This window comes from Lissotriton vulgaris, chromosome 3_1 (assembly GCF_964263255.1).
Source record: "Lissotriton vulgaris chromosome 3_1, aLisVul1.2, whole genome shotgun sequence".
Classification (NCBI taxonomy): domain Eukaryota; kingdom Metazoa; phylum Chordata; class Amphibia; order Caudata; family Salamandridae; genus Lissotriton; species Lissotriton vulgaris.
This window is the reverse complement of record NC_141689.1, coordinates 1214210201-1214234808: the sequence shown is the minus strand read 5'-3', so window position 1 is coordinate 1214234808 and position 24608 is coordinate 1214210201.

Sequence of the window (24608 nt, the reverse complement as noted above, 5' to 3'; positions counted from 1 at the left end):
TTTAAAAGTCTTTGTTACTGGCGTCACTTCAGGGTCGTTTTGATCTTCAGAAAAGGTATCGAAGTTGATGAAGTAGCCAGAGGTAGTTCTGTCAATTGTTGGAATTGTTTTCTCAATTTGTCTTTCGGTAGCACATTCTGATGCCACATCATTGTAGACTGGTGTTTCATGACAAACTGTTTCAATCTGTGTTTCAAGAGGCTCTAGTTCCATGGCATTATTGCATAGTCCTTCTCTGTGCACTGCAGGTTTATCAAATGTGATTAGTCTTTCAGTTTGAACCTCTTGGATTGTTGCAAATTTGGGTATTCTATTGTTTCTCGGGAGTCCACTTGGCCTACTGTTGATTATAGGCCACATGAGTGTGGTTTTACCAGGTCGATTGATACAACTCTGTTCTCCTTTTTACCAGCAAGAGGCGGTAGTACTACTGATCTTGTTCCATTGATTTACAAGATAGGTACTGCTTTTCTGTAAGAAGGCCCAAATTCCTTCTTCACCGCTATTTTTTCTCTGACTAGATCTCCAATCTTTGGAATCCAGACAGGTCTTGCTGGGGCTGGTGGTGCCTCTTCAGTGGTAGTTGGCTGTTGCTTTATTTTTATGTTGCTTAAGGATTTTCTTGTTTCATTCAAGTCCTGTAAAACAGCCAAACGATCTTTGATGTCAAAGTCTTTATCTTTTACCACTGAAGCCTGACTATCGAGGTCTTGAACATGAATTCTAGTTCCGAACAATAGTTCGTACGGGCTGAAACCTTTTAGAGAATTTCTTGGCAAGTTGTTTATACTAAGTTGGACACTTATTAAATGTTTGACCCACCCATCACCCGAACCTAATACCTTCGCTGTTATAGATTGCTTTATGTCTGGGTTTTTTCTTTCCACTACACTGTTCCCCTCAGGGTGTGATGGACAAGAGTATCGCAACCCAACACCCATACTGGCCATGGCCTCCTTATAAGCTCGAGAGCTGAAAGCAGGACCCTGGTCAGAATGGAACATGGCAATTGCGTATGTGCCGATAAAGACTCGCAGATCTTTTATAACAGTTTTGGCGTCAGCAGAGCGCTGGGGGCACATTTTCTAAGTGAATCTTAGTCTTAAATGATTAATAGGACGCAGGTTTGTATATAGACAGCATTACCCTGCCTACATAGCAGGCCATGGCATTACTGCGCTTGACTCGCTCCTGCGATCTCTGTCGCAGTCCGGACAGTTCTTTACATATCTGTAGTGGTGCAGGCTCATCTCCGGCCACCAGTATACTGATTGTAATTCAGTCAGAGATTCCTTCATCTGTATGTGCCTTGGACCTTCACCCATGTGTGCGTTAGCTATTAATAACTTTCTCCGGTTCATGTTTGGAATTACCCTATCCCCCACTCCAGGGATTCGAGCAAAAGGAACGGAGTTTGCATCAATTACGTATGCATAATTGAGTGGATAGTTCACGGGTAGTGCTGCACAGTCGCTTTTTAAGGACGTTTGTACTGCCAGCATGGTTTCCCCCTCTATGTATTTTTCTGAACGCTTTTTTGTGGCTACGGAAGCCGGTTTAGTTGCTTCCGCTATGGCTGTATTAGCCAATGAATTCCCTGCAACGTGAACGCCATCACGTTGATGACTCAGAGTGTGTATCACGTGAGTCTTTTGTAGTTCTTTCTCTAAAAGAACTACCTGTTTCCAAAGCATTTTATGCTTGATTGTGGCACCTGTGTCATCTTTGTAATCATTTTGAATCCAGCTCTGTAATTTGTTATTGAAAGAGTAGACACAAAAATACGAATCGCACACGATTAGTGTCGGGAATTAACGTTCTGCATTTTCAAGCGCCATCTTTAAAGATCTGATTTTAGCTTGCTGAGCCGAACAGTTTCTCACTGATTCAGTTTTTGTTATTTTCGGTCTGAATTTACCGCACAGCCAGCGACCTTTAACATTCACGCAGGCTGCATCGTACGATTTGTTTTCTACATTGTAGTGCTGTACAAATCTGTCTGTGTAGATTATACAGGAGTATTGTTGTAGAGGAAGAATTTCGATTAGCAGAGGATATTCTTGTTCATAAGTTAAATCATTCAGTTTTTTCATGTGCGGGGCGAAATAGTATTTTACATCTTCCGCTCCAAGAGAATTTACACACTGTATCCATTTCGGATCCAGTGACACTGTAGGCAGGTTTACTGGGCTGAATAGCGCCTCGAAGGCGGATTCCGCTGTGAGGACATTGATACTTTTGCCGTATGCTAGTTCTCGTTCATTCGCTATTGCAATTTCTACTGCTTTCACAGTATTTTCTGTGAGACTGAATGTTTTTTCTGCTTGTGTGTACAAATGAGATTTGTAAGCAATTGGTACCGTTTCTCCCTCATTAGAGGTCAGGTACGTGAATCTGCATCTTCCTGGGATGACTCAGATTACAAGGTTGCGTGTATTGTCACGTGTATCCAATTTTGTTTTTGCTAACATGTCTGTTTGCAGTGATCTCAAAATTTCTGTGTGTTTTTGAGTCCAGTTGATTGGTTTAAAATCAGGTTTAATTCATTCGTAGAGAGGTTTAACCCTCTCCGCGTAGTTTAGAATGTAAGTTCTTCCAAAATTCAGGAAACCTAGAATCGATTGTAAGTTCTTCAGCGTTTTCGGTGCTTGGAGTACAGCGCACTTCTCTAAGAAGTTGTCCACTAGGCTTTTCCCTTCACTTGATAATTCGTATCCTAAAAGTAATACTGTCAGATGTGCAATTCGAGACTTTTTAAAGTTGAATTTGTAACCCTCTGCTGCGAACCCAAGTATTATGGTGTTCACCCTTTTCAAATGAGTCTCCAAGTCGTCGTCTGTGAGATAGATGTCGTCAATGTAAGATAATGCCTCATCATCATATATTTGTAGTAACTCTGTTACTCTGGCTGAAAATAGTCCTGGGCTGTTCTTGAATCCCCGTGGGAGCCTACAGAATTTTTTCTGAGACCCCATTACTGAGAAAGCGGTCAAGTATCTGCTTTCTGGTGCAATATTTTGACAAAAGAAACCATTAGATATGTCTAATGTCGTTTTATATTTTTTACGAACTATGTTATTCATTAGTGCAGCACTATGCGAATTCTGTACTGCAAATGTTTTGCAACATGAGTTTAGGTGTCTGTAGTCCAAAACTAGACGATCTGAATCGTCCGGTTTGGAGACAGGAAACAAAGGATTGTTCATTTGAGAGGTGCATGTTTTAATCACCCCCTGGTATTCAAGTTGATCTAAAATCTCCCTGACCTGTTTTTTAGCTGCTTGCTTAATTGGATACTGCCTTTGTGCAGTCGGTTGACTTTTTAACTGGATTTTGTGAGGAGGAGAATCCTCATCCCATCCTACATGATTTTTATATAATGCTGGTGGCTGGGCCACTGCCCATTTCCTTGCATATATACATTTAGTGTGAATAGGAATGTGATTCGAGAAGGCAGGCATAATTATTTCTTCGCCACGAGGGCACTCCCTGACAAACTCCGGGGGCCAATCTTTTTCAGCCAACAGGATGTCATAGCTTTTTGAGAGTTTATCCCAAAATAGACCCCTTATTTTCCTGGTCTTACCTCCCTCTATATGCAGTGTTATTTTGTATATCTTATGAGGTTCACTAACTCTGGTATCAGCAGTTTCTACTTGAATGTATTCATTCGTGTCCACTGTCTCCAGATGACTCATCAGGATCTTGCGAGCTATGGTGATTTCTGCTGCACTGTCTAACATTGTCTGTGCCCACTCCCCGTTTTTCAGCTGTGTCCTCAGTATTCTCGGCATGTTCGATTACTCTAATACTGGCTACCTTCTTCTTTGGAAATTGTGATTTTTTACTTTGAGCAGGTTCCTTGTCTTTGGACTTGGTGTGCTCTCCTGGGTCTGACCGTTCTCTTCTTTCCAATTTCTGCGAAAAAGATCGAGAGGGACGTGTATCAATACTTTGATATCTATCAGGCTTCTTCAAGTTATCCCTATTTCTAAGGTATATCTTTTCTCCGAGGGCTCCCTCTGGGGAGACTGGTGTTCTTGAGTCGGAGTTCTTTCCCTCCATCGAGGAAACCTTCCTCTGGACTGGAAAACTTTTTCCTTGGGAGTGGATTGTTTATTTCCATCCCAGTTCTTTTTAGGAGTGTTTGAATTATTTTTATTAAATAATTTTTCAGGATTTTCGAGTAGTTGGGGTTTCACTGGTTTCCCACCCAAGCTATCTCTACCTAATTCTTCATAACATTTTTGTATAATTCTGGCAAGCTCAATCGGTTGATCTGTTATATCTGTTTCCTTCAGTTTCTGGCGGATCGCCACAGATGCTTCTTCTCCTTTTATATTGGCTAGTAGTATAGCCGAGACCTGCTTGAAGTCTTTCAGTAATTTCATACCAAGAGTTAAAGCAGGTTCCGGACCGTATTCATTCTGAATCTGTTTTAGCACATCTGGTATTACCGCCATTGAAGGAACACCATGTGTTTTTGTGTAAATGGAAGCAAAGACTGTACCCCAAGTGTCACAGTCCTCCACGTGTGGTGCGACCCCCATTGGAAGGCAGATGGTCAAGATTCTGTGTTTCTCAATAGGGGTAGTATTCGGAAATACTGCCTCTATTTGAGTAATTTTCTGCGCTAACCAGAAAGAAATTTGTTCCCGTTTTATGGGTGTTTTACCAAGACATGATTGTATGTTCTGTGGTGTAATTTTATTTGTGTTCCCCTGATGAGGGGTCAGCTGTGGTACATTACCAGCTGTTTGGACTGTTGCAGTCCGCATTACATATTGGACTAATTGTCTATGTATTTTGATGAATGTTTTTAGCTGTGCTAAAAGTTCTTCTCTAGACATTTTATCAATGTCCGGATGTGGTGTGTAGCTGGCTAGAACCGGCCACGTTGCTCCTGGTCTACCTAGTGGACTGAGCCTGGTAATATGATCATTGTGTTTTAGGGCGCCTTTGAACCAGAGCAAATGCTCTTGGTATTTTAATGGGATTTCAATCTCCTCGAAAGGACCGTACTCATCCGGTGGTTCCCCTATTTTGTAATAGTGGAACTCGTTTGTTGCAGCGTTTGCCGCTGGAAATTTTATCCATGAATAGAATACCTCTGTCTGCCGATATTCGTGTGCCTCTATCACGAAGACGACTGTGCCACCTTGTGTGGTCAGTCCATTTTCTATAAGTTTTAACGTTATAGTTTTTCCTATGTTGACCGGAATGATAATCGCACCCGGTTCATTAACACCGGCGTCCCGTTGATTCGCATCTACTGCGGCTTCAGCGGTCCTGTTGTCTAGTACTGACATTGTATAAATGAAAGTTTTTCAGAGCAGGTCTCCAAGGAGACAAAGATTAGGTGTACAATATTTTGGAACACTGTATCCTTCAATGTTGAATAAACCAGAGCTTTACATAGGAATCTCTTCCTACTAAGTTCGGGTGGATTTTAACCTTTCAGCCACTCCAGACGTCTATTGGAGTATTTACGGTAGAAAGGGTCTGTGTGAAAAAGCACGACTGAGTTACTCTAACGTCTTGCGTTAGTTTTATCACCTTACCAAACGTTGGGCGCCATGTAGTGTAGTTCCTATTTTCCCTATAGGCCCTGCGCATTGGAATAACATAAACAGCAGAGTAGACGTAGAAGTGCGGTCTTCCAGGTCTCTACTGACTTTGCTAAACTTAATTGGGTTTGTACCAACTAGCTCAGAGGTCACTGGAAACTTTCTTGACTTAATAGGAAGTGATCAGCTTCCCTGGTACAGACAAGAAGGGATTCAGTTTTCCAACAACCGCATAAACATGACAACTTTGCTCCTTAGAATAAGAGTCAATCTCTAGAGTCGTGTGAAACAATAGACAGCTATTTCACTCAGTCAGTTGTGCAGATTACTTTCACAAAGATGCAGAGAATAGAGAGACGGGCGTTTTCAATAAAAGGTATTATTTATTGAACAGTCTTTCTTCTCGTGCAAGAGAAATGAATTGCCACAATTGCAAGACTTGTTATTATAAAAAGTGTGTACAGTAAAAGGAGAATTGCGAAATAATACTGTAAAAGCATTGATATGGTTTCTTAGCCATACAATGGTTAAAATGAATAAAATATATACATATATATACATTTAGCTAACGTCCTCAACTGGTGCTTCTAACTATGCCTACCCCAGTGTACCTGACCTAAGCCTAATACTTGGGAGGGAGTAAGTAAGTAGCAGTTTAGTTAAGTTGGTTTTGCCAAGGGTTTGCTTCAAGAATTCTCTCTAAGGGTTTAGTCAACACCATACCTCTGGAATAGAATGTTGGAGGGCTGGTATCTCCTTTCAGGACTCGATATTCCAGTCACCCGCAAGGGTAGGCTGGAAACGCTGGAGCTGGATTTTCTCGGCAAGAGAAAAGACAGCGTCTTTCTCAGTGTGTCAAGGAGGAGGAGGGGCAGCGTCCGTGGGCTTCTCGCATCTGCTGGGCTCTGCAAGGGACATCTGTTCTGCTCCTGTATTCACCGCACCATCGCATTTGCCTAAGGCAACGTTGGTAATATTTATACCTGAAAGGTGCCTTGTTTGACGTAAGTTTTTGGACATAAGACGTCAATAAAGATGTCACTCGGAACTGGTCGTTCTTACAGTGCTCATTAGAGTTCTATTACTAATAAAAACAAAGCAAGCGGGGCTTTCCCAGGTTGCTGGGAGTTTTATCTTGTTGAAGAACTCGGAGTGTAATCTAGGAATCTAAGATAGTGGCTTCTGCTGTGTCATCTACTGTAATGAGCTGCAGATGAAATACGGCTCTGATCGGTTAATCCATTATAGGTGTGTGAATGGATTATAGCCGTATAGGGGCATGAGGTCACAATATTGATCGGGGTCCTAGATTAGAACACGACAAGAACATAATCTATTCTTGCAGAATGATGGTACTTTTTACAATGAAAAGTGAAACCCTGTACACTTCCCATCTTAGCTCTTCAAATATCCACCAAGTTGATGTTTAATACCAGATTCTTTATAACCCTTCAGGACCGCAGGGACCCAATAGCATGACTGAAGTTGGACCTATCCTTTACCGGATCTAGCCGGACATTGGAATCGCCTACCACTATTAAAGGGGGAGTTGCTGTAATGAGATTATCTTGGAGTTTAACCAGGAAAGAGGGGTCATCCATATTGGGGCCATAAAAAGAGGAACAGGTCATCTTTTCCCCTTCAAAATCCAACTGAGCGATGATCCATCTACCTTATTGGTCTGTCTGAACCGATTTAATTTTACAAGTAATTCCTTTCTTGACCAAGATTGCAACCCCATGACAGTTTATTGATTGTTGGGAGTGGCAGAAACACTGTATCGAGGGGGGTTTGGCTAAAATACTCTTGGAGTCTGTATGATTTAGATGGATTTTCTGTAATAAACAGACCTGAACTGGTAACATCTCTAGGTATTTAAAGATCAATCTTTGTCTTCTTGGACATCTCAGGCCATTTATATTCCAGGAGTTAAATTGAATATTACGGCCCCCTTTCATTTTACCTTTCCACAATGCATTTCCCTGATTAGCCAGTAACACTTGAAGTTTGATCTTGATAGCCAGTGAGATGAGAGGTATTTTTTAACATTTTTCCCCCATGCTGTGCCCTGCCGTTCCACTACCCCCCTCCCCCCTTCCGTCCCTAACCCCTCGTGCCCCCTAGACCCCCCTACACCCTGAGGAACCCTAACTTCCAAAAGGCAATTGCCTATGCAAGCTCTTCCTCCCTCCAGGCTATAAATATTTACATACAGGATAATTATAAACTAGCGGCAAGACTCAATGCTCCTAGCATATCTTCTGCATTCCTCCCTTACAGTCCTCCCTGCTTATCGTGCTGTATTTTTTCAATTAAGGTGTCTACTTCTTGCGGAGAGCGGATCATGTGCAAGTGGTTATTCCACATAACTCGCATTTGGCAGGAAACCTCAGCCCATTCAGCTCTACTAATCTTTTCCTCAATTCCCACTGTCTTTCCGCTGTTATATGGGAGATATCAGATCTAACGATGAAGGAAAAGGGAGATTGTTCTGAGAATGGAGAAGAAATAGCCCCTTCCTTTAGGGCTGCACAGAGGATCTGTTCTTTAACTGAGTAGGAAGAAAAAATTCACCAAGATTTTCCGGGGTTTCAGCTGTCCCAGATTCCTTTTAAAGGGGTCTCTGTGAACTTTCTAAATTTCATAGCTTAAATCCGTACTGGGATGGTCTTTAAGGATTGTGCACTTCAATAAAGAGATCAGAAAACCCTTTATGTCCTCTCCCTCCAGCGCTTCCGTAATGTTGAACATTTTATAGGTTATTTCTCCTTGAAAGGTTCTCCAGTCTCTCAAGATCTTCTTTGAGCTCTTTATTCTGGATGGATAACTTTTCCAGCTGAAATGAGGTAGCCTCCATTACGCTCTTAATCTTAGGGATTTACTCTTCAATTGCATCTGTCCTTGCAGTGACTACTTCTAGCTTCTGAGCCAAAATCTCGCAAGAGGATCGAATGGCCACCTGATTTGCCTCGGACACTAAGAACCTATTCGCCAATTCAGCTTGGTTTGCTTCAGACACAGTACATCTGTTTGCCATCTCATCCTTCAGGGCCAGGAGGATATCTGCCAAGGAATGGGAGATTGGAGCCGAGTTACTCCTAATTTCCGATGACTGACACAGCTGCTTGAGTCTTCCATCTGCTCTTTATCCATATCTTTATTTTGCTCCGATGTAGCTGCTTCTGATGATTTTTGCTTATCCTTGCCAAACCCCTCCTCCCGGGATTGAGCCTGTTCCGTTCCCTTTGACTGATCCAGACCCTGGTCTGCCTCCTTCTGTTGACCTGATATGCAGTATCTATTGATAAGAGTTATTGCCGGATGCACTTCTAGTTCCAGATTGGGTTTTGTAATACGTTCTACTGTATTAACTGGTTTCTTCGGTTCAGGGAGGGCATTTCTCCCCTGATAACCGTTCCGTGTGCTTTTCTTAACCTCCAATCTCGCCGCTTTTAGACCTTTAGAGGGGGAGGGAGGTAGAGGTAGTGCCGAGACAAGCGTGGAGGACAAGACACACTCTGAGTTTGGCAGAGATATACCTATGTGTCCAGGAGATGCTATGGGCTGGGGCTGAGGTGGGAGTAGGTTTTCAATGACAGGGTAATTTTTACTTTAGACCCTGCTGATTTCTTCTCCCGCAGTTTCGCCTTACCCCTTTGGGATTTTAAGATCACAGGGGTTGCTGGTGCTCAAATACTCCCCCCCCCGTTTGCTCTGTTTACTTTGTTTAGCCAAGATTTTAACTTCAGCCACAGGTGGGGAGACTCACTGTGGCAGGATTGAGTGTGTAGTCAGCTTATTTGATACCAGGTGAGCCACCCTAGCCCGTAATGAATATCTTGTAAGCTTAGGAGGAGAGATTCCCTCTTGTGCTGTAACCCCGCTCTCCATACATTCAGAAAATACTTCTCCTAGAATGGCCCCCTCTGCTGCTTCCAATGCACCTTTTTTGTTGTTAGGGGTGGTGTCTTATTCCCTGTGAATTCTGATATGACTGCCTCAACACCCTGGGGTAATACGGTCTCCGGTAGTTATTGTAGCCAAAAATCATTCACCATACATACCTGTAGTAATTAGTCCAAGGAAGCAGAAGAAAGTTGGAAGTAGTTTATTCTGAGAAGACAGCTTAACAACCACCTCCAGCATAACACCAGTAGTAACTGACCAGCTAGTACAGATTAGAATGTTAAGCCAAGAATGTACAATAACAATTCTGAGAAGGAATGGTGCACTAAGATAGGATAACATGGGATACTACACACCTTCCCCCCTAAAAAAAAAATAAAAAAAACACAAAAAAAAAGAATTCAACAAAGCAAAGAAATTCAACATAAGTAATCATGTAGCTTTACAGGTAATTGCTTGACGCGAGAACTTTTCCTTTGCGCTGTGGAAGGAACAACACTGTGTTTGAGAGAAGCACTTAAGGAATCAGGAACACTTTCCAGAGCATTGGAATTATTGACAACACAATCATCAGAGGACGGGGAGGATTGAGGAAGCGAAACATATGCAGGAACACTGGGAACCGGACTTTCCGGTGCAAAGGTGTCAACCATGGCAGAATAAGAGGTGTCATCTTCAACTGTGGGATGACTAGGTACAGAGATAGGAGGACACAGGCTGTTATCTTCCAAGCTGGGGTTCTTGCATAGAGACACTCTCCTGAAATTCCATACCTTCCCCCCTTCAACACGAATAGCTTTAGAGAAAATTTCAGTCACCCTACAAGGATCAGACCATTTGTTCCATCTGTTCCCAACAGACCTACCCAACTTGACTCGTACAAAATCGCCAACTTTGATTTTAGTACTTTGTCTATTTAATGATAAAAAACTGTTTTTCATCTTCTCTTGATATTTCAAAACCCTGTCTTTGACTTCATTACAATCAAAAGAAGATTCAAATGGGAGTTTAGATTTTAACCACCAAGGGAGCAGCTTGGAACCAGGTTTCCTACCCCTGAGCATTTCAAAAGGAGATAGACCAGTGACGGAATTAGGAGAGGTACGGTAAGACAAAAGCATAGCACGTAAGGATTTCTTCCAATCAAGGTTACTCTTAATGGCCAATTGGATAGATTCTTTGACGACCTTGTTAAAGCGTTCTGTTTGACCATTGGCCTGAGGGTTATAGTTGGACACCCTCTTATGCACAATTCCACACCTAGCAAGAAAAGATTCAAATTCCCTACTCACAAATTGTGGCCCATTGTCAGACACAATTTCGGCTGGTATTCCTTCCTTGCAAAAAACTTCATCCAGAAACTGAATAACCTGTGTGGAACCAACCTTATCCACAACTTTAAGTTCAGGCCACTTAGAAAAATAGTCGATGAGCACTAAAGCAAAGACCTCCTTGTTGGGAGACAAAGATAAGGGACCAATAATGTCAATGCCTAATTTTTTCCAAGGACAAGCTACAAATTCAATAGGAGAAACACCCGTAGACAAAGGTTTGACAGTCTTGTCGCTTTTAGCACACGGGGAGCAGGAACTAACCCACTTATCCACCATCCTGTCAACCCCGGGCCACCAGTAGAATTCACGGATGCGCCTCTTGGTGCTGGACATGCCCATGTGGCCTTCATGTGCCATCGAAACAATTCTTTCTCTCAAAGTAAGGGGAGGAATAATTTTGTCACCTCTGATTAGAAAACCTTGGTCAAACATAAGTTCGTCCTGAATTTTAAAAAATGAGAGGATGTCACCGGAAAGATACCTTTCTTGAGGCCAACCATGTTGTAAATGATCCACTACACTTGACAAACACGTGTCCTTGGTCATGGCTTCTCTCCAAACAGTCTCAGATATGCTATCAGCAGAGCAAACAGTGGCACATTCGTTAACATCATCGATGTTGAACACAACATCAGAATCACACTGTTCACACCAAATGGCATTAACTAATGGTAACCTGGACATGCAATCAGCGTGCACGTTAAGACGACCAGGAATATACTCTACAATGCACTGAAATTCTTGTAGTTTTGCTGCAAGACGGGCTAGACGTGCAGTTAACGTTCTACCGCCACCAGCTGCCAACATATTTATCAAGGGCTTATGATCAGTTCTTAAACGGAATCTGGTTCCCCAAATAAATTGCCTAAAGTGTTCACAGGCCCAGGTGCATGCTAAGAGTTCCTTTTCTATAGTAGAATAGTTATATTCAGCGCCACGTAGTGTCCTAGAAGCATATGAGACTACACATTCATCCCCTTTGTCTTTCTGGATTAGGACGGCACCCAAGCCCACATTGCTTGCGTCCACACAAACTATGCATTCATTACCCAAGGTGAATGGTTTGAGAAACGGGGCATTTGCTACTTCCTGTTTCATCAAATCGAAAGCTAGTTGTTGTTCGTGACTCCAAACAAACTTTATATCTTTCTTTAGCAAAGATCTTAATGGATGTACCTTTGATGCATAACCCTGGACAAACTTACTGTAGAATTCAGTTAAGCCCAGGAAAGACACAAGTTGTTCTTTATTCAACGGTGCTGGTGCCTTTAAAATACTCTGTATATGATTGAATTTAGGCTTAATGCCTTCTGAGGATATTTCGTGACCCAGGTACTCGACCTTGTTTTGCCTAAACTTGCATTTAGATAATTTTAAAGTTAGACCTTTCTCTTGTACACATTTTAAAACATTTTCTAAGTTAATATCATGTTCTTCATAACTTTTCCCGTAGATAAGGATATCGTCTTGGAAGGCGATAGCCCCAAAACAACCCTCAAGAACAGTCTTCATTAGTCTTTGGAAGACCGAAGCCGCACTGGCTAGGCCGAAGGGCATCCTGCAATACTGGAACATGCCTTCTGGCGTAATAAATGTCGTCAAAAACTTTGACTCTTCATGGAGCAACACTTGGTGGTATGCACTGGTTAGATCTAGAGTTGAGAACACAGTAGCTCCTGATAAAGTGGAAATGAGTTCATGGATATGGGGTAAGGGGTGTCTATCAATCCAAATTTCCTTATTTAAACTCCGAAGGTCAACACATAAACGGAGTTCGCCGTTACTTTTGAGCGACAAAACTACTGGCGAAACCCACGGGGATGATTCTACTGGTTCAATGATCTTTTTGTCAACTAAATCTGCTAAAATACCCTTTAATTTTTCACGGTAGGCTAAGGGGACGTTCCTTACTCTGTGTCTGATGGGAATAGCTGAATCTTTGAGTATTATGCGGTGTTTAAAATTTGTGAAGGTTCCCAAACTGTCCGAAAAAATAGATGAAAATTTTTGCTTCAACTGAAGGATGAAGTCATTTTCAGGAGGAACAACATAGACAGGGGGTGAAGCATTTGGATCAAGCTTAATACCAAGGTCATGTTGGTGAGGCCAACATAACAATGACGCACCCTTAGATGAAACATAAACTTTCCCTTTTATGGACCGGTCTTTAAATTTGATGTCTGCCCACATGTAACCTTCCATGTCAATCTTCTTGCCCGTATACCCACCTGGATTTACGTCAGGTGGTAGTAATTTAGTAGAAGGCCAGTGGCGATCAAAAACATTTTTGCCAATTAGAGTGTACCAAGCACAGGAATCTATTAGCATAGAAATATCCTTACCATTGATATTGATGATATCAGAGGGAAACCCTTCACATTTTGTGTCACTTACACATAACAAAGTGTTAATTTCAGAAGGTTGTTCGACCTCTTCACAATCTTCATAGGGCAAAAAGTTAACTTTTTGAGGAGACCTACACATTTTACTGAAGTGCCCGGATTTTTTACACTTGACACAAATTTTGTTCCACGCAGGACAACCTCTATAATTGCCTACGTGGTCATTTGCCCCACATCTATAACAAATAATTTGACTTTTCCTAATAGGAGGTCTATTCTCCCTTCCTGCAAAATCTTTTCTGAAAGGGACGGTAGTTTTCTTAAAATTGTTGACATTTTTGACCAGAGAAACTTCAGGAATGACTACTTTACTTTTAACATCCTGGTTTCTAATTTCGTTTACAAATAGTTCAGACTGTTCGATGCCCTTTGCAATGTTCAAAACAGCACTGAGAGAGGAATCCGTCCCCATCCAGAGACGTTCTTGAATTTTTTTACTTTTAGTGCGCATCATAATTTGATCTCTAAGAACCTGGTCAAAATTTATAGTTTCAAAAGCACAGGATCCAGCTAAAGTGCGTAAAGCAGCTACGTAATTTTCTATGGACTCATCATCCTTTTGTATTCGAGAGTAAAATTTGAATCTCTCCATAACAATGTTGATCCTTCTTCCAAATCTAGTGCTAAGCTGTTTTATGACTAAATCAAATACATTTACATCACCAGAACCAACATTTTCAATGGGAGGTAAGTTTTCCAATTCTTTAAGTCCTGCACCGCCTAAACAGTTTTTTAATAGTGCTAGCTTCCTTTTTGGGGAACAACCATCTTCTTCAATAACATCGACATAAGCAAGGAAAGTGGGATACCAAAGATCCCATTCTACCTTTGGATCTCCAGCAGTAGGTAAAAAGTGAGCAGGGGAGATAATGTTATTAGACATACTAAGTTATAAGGTACTTAAATTAAAGTAAAAGACAAGATAAGGTTAGTAGAAATATGCCAAAACAAAAAAAGTAGTCACCGTTGTCTTGTAGTGAAGAATGAGAGAGAAGAAAAAAAAAAATATCCACAGCGAAGTCTTCAAGCTTTGTTCTTCTTTTTTTTTTTAAAAAAAATGAGAAAAGATAAATAACTGTTAATAGTGTGGTCCTTGCGAAGAGCGGAGGTTGAACGCAGTGAGAACGAGCAAAAATGGTGAAGTAATCATGGAGAAATGCTTTGAAAACAAGATCGTGGTTCTGTAGTCATGGAAACGAGGAGTTGATTACAAATAAAATGGCCGCTGGAACGCACACGTTGTAGCGTGATGCGTGGTGACGTCGGAATGACGTGTGAAGTATTCCTTCCTTCGTTCGGAGAGGACACGGGACAGTGCAGGCGCGCGTTGGTGAGTTTATCTTTGTATTTTTTGAAAGATGCTGTGTAGTAACAACAGCATGAGTGGCGCGCGCTGGGGAAAGGTTAGCGAGTCCGCTTCAACAAGAAAGTCAAATGTTTTAAAAATACCCAGATCGAAGTGGCGCGAAGGAATAGTAAATGAAGCGCACTCCACCAAACGCGCTCAATGGTTAAAATAAACAATGAAGGTCTTTAAATAAGACGCATTTGAAGATAGCGGTGCAGAGAAAAATTATAATAAAACTCCCGCTGGTGCAATCAAGGCACTTAACATGGAAAACAGCCGCTGGTGCAATCTTACACACTTGAACATATATAAAAAAAATACCTGGAAACTTTTAGCTGTAGAGGCGAACGCTGTCAATTTTTCAGAATTTTCCAAATGTCTTTAAAGGTGGAGATTCTTCTCTTGAAGTAGGGTAGAAGCAGGGTAGTGAATCCCGTTCGTCGCCAAATTTATGTAGTAATTAGTCCAAGGAAGCAGAAGAAAGTTGGAAGTAGTTTATTCTGAGAAGACAGCTTAACAACCACCTCCAGCATAACACCAGTAGTAACTGACCAGCTAGTACAGATTAGAATGTTAAGCCAAGAATGTACAATAACAATTCTGAGAAGGAATGGTGCACTAAGATAGGATAACATGGGATACTACAATACCCTTACAGGAGAGCCATGCCAGTTCCCAGTCTCAGTCCCCTCTACCTGCTCCGAGGGTTGATGGGAAGATTCCACACCAAAAATACCGTCCGAGCAGCACAGCAGCAGGGGGGACCGCTCACTCCGCTTCCACACACTTGCGGCATTTCCCCACCTGCAACTCGGCGCCTGCTCAGTTGTTCCGCCCCGCTAATCACTAGAGTGCCGACCGTTGCCTGCCTTCCCTGCCGCCTGAACTCACCTTGCATACCGGGACTGGAGGCTCGGAGAAAGGCTCTCAGTGACGGCTCTGCAGCTGAAGAAGGAGACGGCAAAAAAAGGTACCGGGGCACTAAAACGAAATTCTCCGCATGAAACAGTCCACACCATGGGTAAAAAGTATGTTTAGTAGTCATTTTAGACTCTGAGTCTCGCCGCCATTAGAAGCCCAGAGAGGAGCCCGCGGCCGTTCAGTCAGCAGCCGCCATGCTCCTCCGACCGTCACCACAACTCCGGGGCTCTCCTTCTTGAAGACGGGTCTCCAACATAAGAATATCAACCCCAAATACCTTTGAACAGTGTATTGACTAGCCCAAAAACTCTGCATCTTTTGCTTTCACAAAAAGGGTATACATGTTTTAATGTGTGTCAAGAAATACTGTAAAATTTGTGAGCCTGTGTGGTTTGTGTGGGCCTTTCACCAAGCTAGCTCTTACTCCAAGTATGTGTAAAATGTTTACATGACTATATGCATCCTGTACTGCAACAACTAGTCCGACTCTCTATGTCAAAAACTATGCTGTATGAGATTTTTTTGTAACACTCTGTAGGCTGGATTGTCCTTTAACCTCCGCAGCATAAGAAAATACATAGATTTGATAAACTGCTAATACATTCCAATACATAACATAAACATTTTCACATTTTACTCATAAATCCCTCTCATCAAGAGTGGAAAAACTTGTACAAGTTTAAATACTGTGGTCACTTTTAATTTAGGGGGAAATTGATACAGCATCACAGTCAATAGTACAAACACTGATACATATATCATGATCACTTCTAAGAAATAAAGGTAACTCACAATATGCAGCATATTACACCTTGATAGACTTTTACTTTTGGCTAATGAGTCCTAACTTGGGTCTGATTCTGTGTTTCCAAGATGGGAATTCACTATATCCATGTGATGGAACATTCCATCACCAAAAGGCCTTGAATGAATACCCTTTGACTTTATCATAGATTTAGCTTCTGGATGCAGGAAAGGACAATGATCAATGGCTTTGTCTGTTTCTGTGTCACCAATGTGCTGTCTGTGTTGTTCTTCAATGTGTATGCCTCTCACAGATTTATATGAGAAACCAGACTGGCTTACATCTACACCTGTGAGGGAGTAAGACATCATGTAAAACTGTCACTTGTAAACGGAACTAAAATTTATGTATGATTCTCAGCACATTTTGGATAAGTTTAGAACCTAAAATCTAGCCATTAAATCAGATGGTATTAAAAAATCTGTCTCCCTTGCTCACTCTTGTGTGTGTATGAAATCAACTTACCACTGTGACATCTGGAACATCCACTGTATCATGAATGCATTGTATGCTATGTCACCGGAATTAGGCCTAAACCTAGATCATTCATAATAGGAAAGGATCATTACACCTGACACATGAAGAACTTGTGGCCTGTTAAGTACAACTGTCCCTCTTACAAACAAACAATCACTCATGGGTAACTGTTGAATAAGCAGGCATGTGCCAGCTGAAATCCATCCATTGGTAGTGAACTCAAAGTAGGTGGTATCCTTTTCCACAAATTCATGTAGTAAACACTTCTTCATACACCTTGTGCCAATATTACACCTTCAAAAACGCTTCTGAATTGGACATGTGTCAAATTTCATGTAGATGTCAAAAATAGTTGCTGTGACTAAAAATAGTTAGTTAACATGTTCAACTCACACTACAACTCACCCCCTTGCTGCTGCTGTTGGACTCTCAACTGCCCATCAAGTGCTGGATAGGCCACCGTAGAATGAGACCATTAGGCTGGTCATGTGCGGCACACTCGCTTCCCACATTGGGAGGACTAGCCGAGCTGGACTTCAGCTGAATATTGGGTCTAGCATCATAGGTCCTCCCACCTCTTCCTGTAGTAAATGTTGAACTGTTTGTAGACCCACAAGGTCCGTACCTTCCTGGCGATGGCCTTTCAGATGTCCCGCTTCTGATGGGCGTTGACCTCTATGGATATAAGAAAATAAAATAAAAATAATGGGTTTTTGAGTTTTTGTTTGTCTAAAGTGAGGTCACACAATCCCAAACATGTCTCATAGGTTAACATACTACATGTGCATCTTCATATGCTGACGAACACAAATATCTAAATGCACATTATTAAAGGGACCTGTTGACTACCATCACCCCTTATCACTTTCTACATTTACAAACCCAGCACAGTGACATCATGTAGGTCAGAGTCACTTACGTTTTCAGTGATGCGAGCTACTTCAGATCACTGGAAACACTGTGAGCTACTCACAGTCAAGCCACTTGCAGCATGGAAGGTCTGTCATGAGTGTCAATGAGAGTTGCTCTTTGGGGTATATGAACAATTGTACCTATGGATGGGCTAACATTGTACAGGTGACAGTTTGTGTGGTAAAATCTTGTACTGGAAAAGGAAACAAGGGAACCATATTCACTTGGAGCATGGGTCTAAAGCTTTAAGAAAACAACAGCGGCTCCTGTGGAAAGATATATAACACTTATGATAAGCATTATACACAAAGGTAATGTGGGTGGTATGTAGGACATCAAAGAAAGAAGCTGTCTACACACTTAGTCAGTCTGGTAGTGAATTTGCAAGTTTATATGAACATAGGCAGATAATTTTTACATAACATCCGAAATATTTATCTAACTAAGCACTGCTCTTTGTCAGCGTCTGATTTCAGCAGCATGCTGAACATGAACATAGCCTTCACTTTACTTTCATATGGAAAAATGACCTGGTGCCCACCAGGGGTCTCAGTAGTGTTCATATTGCTGAATATTGGGAGAGTATGTTAGAAGAACTACAGGACACACAAGTTGCTCCCCTGGACGGATAATGTTTATTAGAGCTCGGGTTCTCCTGAACTTCACCTGGTGACCTAATAGGCTAGGGTAAATTCAGAGAGGCAGTATTACTGTCCTGCTATGCTTGATGAGTTGGATGCCCGCTGTCTCCGTTTCCCGAGAGGAGTTGAGGGGAGAGCTCTGGAATCGAACATTCAAGTAATGCTGAATACTGTTTATGTTTTTTATGTTGGGTATCCTGGCATGCACTCCATGATCGGACTGTAATATATAATATATGCAGAACCTATCAATATTTACGCTGTAAATGTAATCTGCTATCTGACTCAGTTTATTTGCTATTGAGTTAATTTCGTATTTAACCATGTATTCCTGTCATAGACTGATACTCATTGCATCTGACGTCCTGTAATAGCGTCCTTCTTTAATGGCATAGTATGATGCACATATTGTGACCCAAAAATCAATACAAATTGTTTTTAAAAAAAAGTAAATGACCTGGTGCCCATCTAATAACTTACGTCAAGGCTGTGTGCCACTCGTGAGGGGTCTGAGAGCTACTGGTAGCTCCCAAACTGCTGTTTCGAGTGCCCTGATCTAGGCTGAGGGTCTTGTGACACTATACACATAACAAACATCAATTTAGTTTGGTAGCTACAGAACACATTTACATGTACATTTGGAATTACATTAGAATGCATATTCAGATGTACATGATGTGACATGAATGCATTTCACATGTATTTAAAAGTATTCATGGATATATCTTTACACACATAGCGAACATTTTACTATGCCTTTGAACACACAACATATAATACTTAATGTGGCTTTTTAGTGTTTATGGGAAAGTGTTTACAAATCCCCAAGATTCTTATCCTATGTGAGGAATGGACTATTTGTTACTTCACCTAATTTAGTGCACTTCAGTCAGGAACTCAAAGGAACATTGCAGCCTGTGTTTCAGGAAAATTAAAAAAGACAGATTCACATACACATTTCAAACATGTACTTGTTCCTCTGGTGGGCCATAGAATTGGCCATAGAGGGAAATGACCTCCCCTGCCAGCTTCTCCAGATCCTCAGGCGTCAAGGTAGGGGTCCTTTCCTGAGAAACAAGTGCCATCATAGCCCCCAGAGGTCAGAAAAAGCAGCAAAAGTAGAGGCGGTCTTGATGGCTGCAGTATTAGGAGGCAAGTTAACTTTTTCCAAACCTCCTTGTACATGCAAGGGATCAGACGTGATCGTCAGCCATCGGTTGCTTTCACACATGTTAGCCTATGGCTGTGTTTTTCATGGAGTACAACACCCACTAGGTGCTCAAGGATGTGCGCCTACAAATTTCCTGACTGCGAGGTCAGTCAGCAGCCTTTTTAGAACATCAAATAATGCTTTGTTGATGCTTAGGAAAGTGGCTACCTTTTTTCCACATTTAGAAAACTGGGGGAAAGTCATATTTGTTTTAAAACTACATTTGTGTGTAGTGTGTCAGTGTTGTGACATGCGAGAGTAGCGCGGTGCTAACACCTCCGTTGACACTCTTTTAGGGAAAGAAAATTAATGTGTAAATTTTACATTACAAATGTATTATTTTCACAATGATATTCTTAATTAATTTTGAAAGACAAAAAACCGACATTCAGATGAGACAAGCCAAATTTTTACATTTAAAAATATGTAGTGAATGCACCTATATATTGGGCACACCATGACATTTGTGTGAATTAGCATGAATGCATATGTTGCAAATGTTCTGAAAATGTCATTACTTTTTTCAATTGCAGACATTTAAACTCAGGGAGAGTTAGGAGACAACAACCTCAAGAGTACCCCCCATTTCCAGACCTGGCCACCATAGAGGTAAGGGAAATTATTTTAAAAAGTACAGTTTGAATAAGCAAACTATACTGGATTTATCTCGTCAGCTGGAGCATGATCTAATGCTGTGTCTGGTATTACACAGCACAAATCCTGCATAAGAGGCAAAGTACCGAATGCATCAATGGTACAACATTGCATTAAAATAAACCATGGAGCCTCCGACATTAAATGGCCAGTTTTAAGCCTTGTCAAAACCCATAACTCAGAATCTACACTGCTTACTTTAGAGGCTAAAATTATTCTTATCTTCCTTGCAACTGTACACTGCCTGAGCGAACTATCAGAGGTAGGACATTGTTTCTCATAATAAGTAATCAGATGTCAATAGGTAGTGTTCTGGTAAATGTGTCAGACGAAAGACAGTAAGGCAACATAATACTTTATTTCCATCATCCCCTTGAAATACACTTGTGAGATAGTTGTGGTTGGCTGCATTCTATAATGAGCATGTTCCTTGCAAAATGGTATTGCTGTTATATGCATCATATTATATGCAATAGAGAGATTCTTTTACTTCGTATGTAATTATATGTTGTATTCCAGCTTGGAACTGTTTTATATCTAAAATCAAATATGTGGCATACCAGCATAAAAAGATATTAGTATTTGCAAATGTACAGAATTTTACAACTATCCGAAGAAGAGTCAACATATACTTAATGTACTATATAGAGTTGCATAATTAGAGGCGTTTTCTTACCATTCGTTACCTGAACCACTTCTATGCAGCCACTTTAAGAACAAGGTAGACAGTGTAAATCAGTGACTTAACAAACTGAGAAGATAATGGATTGTTTTTGTGAAAAATAGGAGCACCGATGTCGTCCAGTGATAAACCGACGGCTATGTCGACTAGCTACCTTCAGTCCGCTGAATTTGGGCCATTCCACTTTAAGTCACAATAGTTCAATTGCTCAACTTTACCAAGAATCGTACTCACACGAGACGCAAACTACATTTCCCATACAACATGCAGGACGGGACAGCATTGAGCCAATCAGAATCGCTCCTCCTCCAACCATGCCTCACCACCAATCAATGAGCTACCAGGGTACAGCTGGGATAAAGCGATACTACCCTGTTGACACAATTTCTAATTTCCTGGGGACAGATTCTAGACGGCCCTTTGCTAGGACCGGCATGTGTGTAAGGTATGTTACAATGTCCTTGAGCATTTCCTCCACAAGCAACCGATCACGCATCTATATATCATGATCCGACATATATGCACTCACCCAAGCTGCAAACACTTTTACACTCATGGTGGCATGATCATTTGATCGCAGTATATCACATCGCTGTTTTTACAAAGCAAGTCGTTACAGCGACTTGCGCTGGACTTACGAATAGTATGATTTACTATTCCAACTCTAGCCTACGTAAAATAGAGAAGGTGTTGGAATAGTAAATCACACTATTCCTTAGTGTAGGCCGCCCTCCAGTGCAAGTCGTGGTAACGACTTGCGTTGTAAAAGCAGCAATATAAATGTCCTGGTGTGTTTTGCCCACGTTGCGAAGGTCGTTTCCCGTGCATTATACCTAATTACAGTTTTATGTCTAAATGACACACCACGTTTAAGAAAAGCATCCGAGTCCCCCGAACATTTCGGGATGGCCGTTTAGAAATAGCTGAGAGAGTTCACGTCGGCTTTGCACCACTGAACTTACACCAGAGTTCTGGCAGCCCTGGCATCCTTTAAGAAGAAGCTTTGTGCATTTTAAAATAGCCCCCCTTTTTGTAAGAAAAATTGGCATGTGAGTAAGTGTATGCAGTGTATGCAGACACATCTGGCCTAAGCTCATCGACAAATAGCAGTGCATGCTCAAAAAAGTCATGGCTAACAGTAGTATTCACTGTGGCATCTGTGCACTAGCCGTGATTAGAAAAGGCACACACGGATAAATGTAATGTATTTATGTAACAGTTTTGTATTTTGTGCATTTATGTTTTATGGTGTTGTGCGTAAATAATGTCAGCAAATGATAAACACTCTTTATAAATAACATGTCTTCTCTTTACTATTCACAATAGAATGGGTGCACAAATCTACATTAATAATAGATATGATGTAGCTGAGTGATTGAAAACTGAATCTAGAAACATATAATGGTCATAGATGATAACTAGAGATACAAACAAGTGTCATATCTTCTCTTAAGAAAAATTAGATCAGTGGTATAGGGGGTATCCTTATATTTCTCAAACAGTATCTGGTAGGATGCCACAATAAACTTTCAGTAGTGTGCGACATGAAATTCTTGCATCAGCTATGAGACACATCGACAGCTTCATCCAGTCCCCACGACTTGAGGATTTGACTAATGTGAAGGGTTGCCTTCCACATGTGGTTGGATCAACTAATGGCACACATATTACCTTAGTTGCACCAAGCTCCAAGGAACAAGTATACCACAATCGGAAGCACTTCCATTTAATCAATGTGCAAGTTGTCTGCTTACCTGATTTGTACATCTCAAGTATCTGTGCCCTTTTCCACAGATCTGCCCATGATTCCTATGTGCTATGGCACAGCAGCATACCCCAGCAAATCTCCCAACTTGAACCTGGGAAGGCCTGGCTTGCTGGTAAGTACAATCAGAAATGACATTGTTTGAATATTCACAAGGTGAATCATCTGTAATTGTGTTACTTATTATGCCTAATTTGTACATTTCCATTTAGGTGACGCAGCTTAGCCTAACCAGCCATGGTTGTTGGCACAGCTGAGGTATCTGATTGTCTGACTTAACAACTTCTGCCTAAACCACGAGTTCTGGAACAACAAAGGCTAAACCACGACCATTACTTAACCACTACATTTAAAACCACTACTCCCTAAACCTCGAAAAAATTAGATTTAATGCCATTTTTTTTCTAAAATACTTGTTAAGATCTGTTTACAATAACGAGCACTCTGATCATATTTTGTTCCTGAATTGAAAGCATTTACAATTGTTAAAATCAAAGCAACACTGCCATCTCCAAAAATAAACCGGTAATTTAAATGTAAACTAATTTCTTCAACAACCTTAGCTGTATTTGAATTTTAACTATTATGATTTTAATCTTCACGTATATTTCTAACTATATATTTTTTTTTTATCGTATTTGTGGGGGGAGTCCCCCCACACCCCCATCTACCCTTTTAAATGATTTCCTAGCATGTACCCCCGATGTACCCTAAATTACCTTGTAAAAGCATGCGTCTTATTTCTGGTTGGATTGTATCCTGTGTGCGTTAGAACGTGGCACTAGAAATACATTTATTCTGTTTGACGTGCAACTCCGGTGTTCTAAAAGTCGTGGTTTCATCCTTCATTGTTCCGTCGTTCGTGGATGTTACCTTCGTGGTTCAGCCCTCTTCGATTTTCACTTTTCGTTGTTCCGGTAAGTCGTTGTTTATACATCGTTGTTAAGGATGTTTCCTGAGGAATCCAATAACGCCAGGCAGAGTCCGCTTCAAGGAGGCCCATGGAAGAACACAGAGGCCAGTTGAGCGAGCTTTTGGGCTCCTAAAGGTCAGATTTCGCTGTCTGGACAGGCCCGGTGGATCCCTCCTTTACTAACCGAATAAGGTGTGTCATATCAAAATGGCCTGCTGCATGTTGCACAACATTGCCTTGCGAAGCAACATCCCATACATCGCAGAGGATGGAGGGCATGCAGAGGCGCCAGCTGAGGACGTTGAAATGGCAAATGAAGATGATAGTGGTGAAGAGGAAGAAGGAGACGTAAGTCAAGATGTTATTGGCAACTTCTTCACTGAGTGTAAGTATATATCTGCATTTAATGACAATAAGCTTAAACCAACTTTTAATCTAATGAGAAATACAGTCTGTGCTGGGCATTTCTCAGAGAGGGCACGTTTATGAAGCCCAGGCCCAAGATGTTTGTTGCTCAGAGTGTTAACGCAATGACTACTGGATTCATTTTAAATGTTTCTCTTTGATTGTTCATAGACAATGTGTCCTCAAAAGTACTCATTTGTAATGTGTTTAATGAGTTAAGTAAATTAAAATGAAAACTATTTTGATTTTTTTTTAGGGACCTCACCATGTCATCTTCTTTTGGACATTTCAACATAGGGACATTTGCACTTATATGCAGCTGTTGCGACCTACAAAGGGAACATGGCTGCAGCTGTTGCGAAGTACAAAGGGAACATGGGTTGATCCTGTGGAAGACACACATAGACTTTGGGTGCACATATCTTGTACTGAGACAACTTGCACAGTGATCGCATGGAAGTTTTGAAGATTGCATTGGACTTGTTTTCTGTTGAATGTTGGCACAAAGCCAATATGTGCTGCATGATTAGCACTAACCACATGTGATATTCAACCAAAAGCATAGCCACCCCCCTTCAGATTGGCAAAATGCTCATTTTGTGTTAAGTGTATGAATATGTTGTTGCATCTCATTAATGTAGAAATAACTTATTGTAGCACACCACT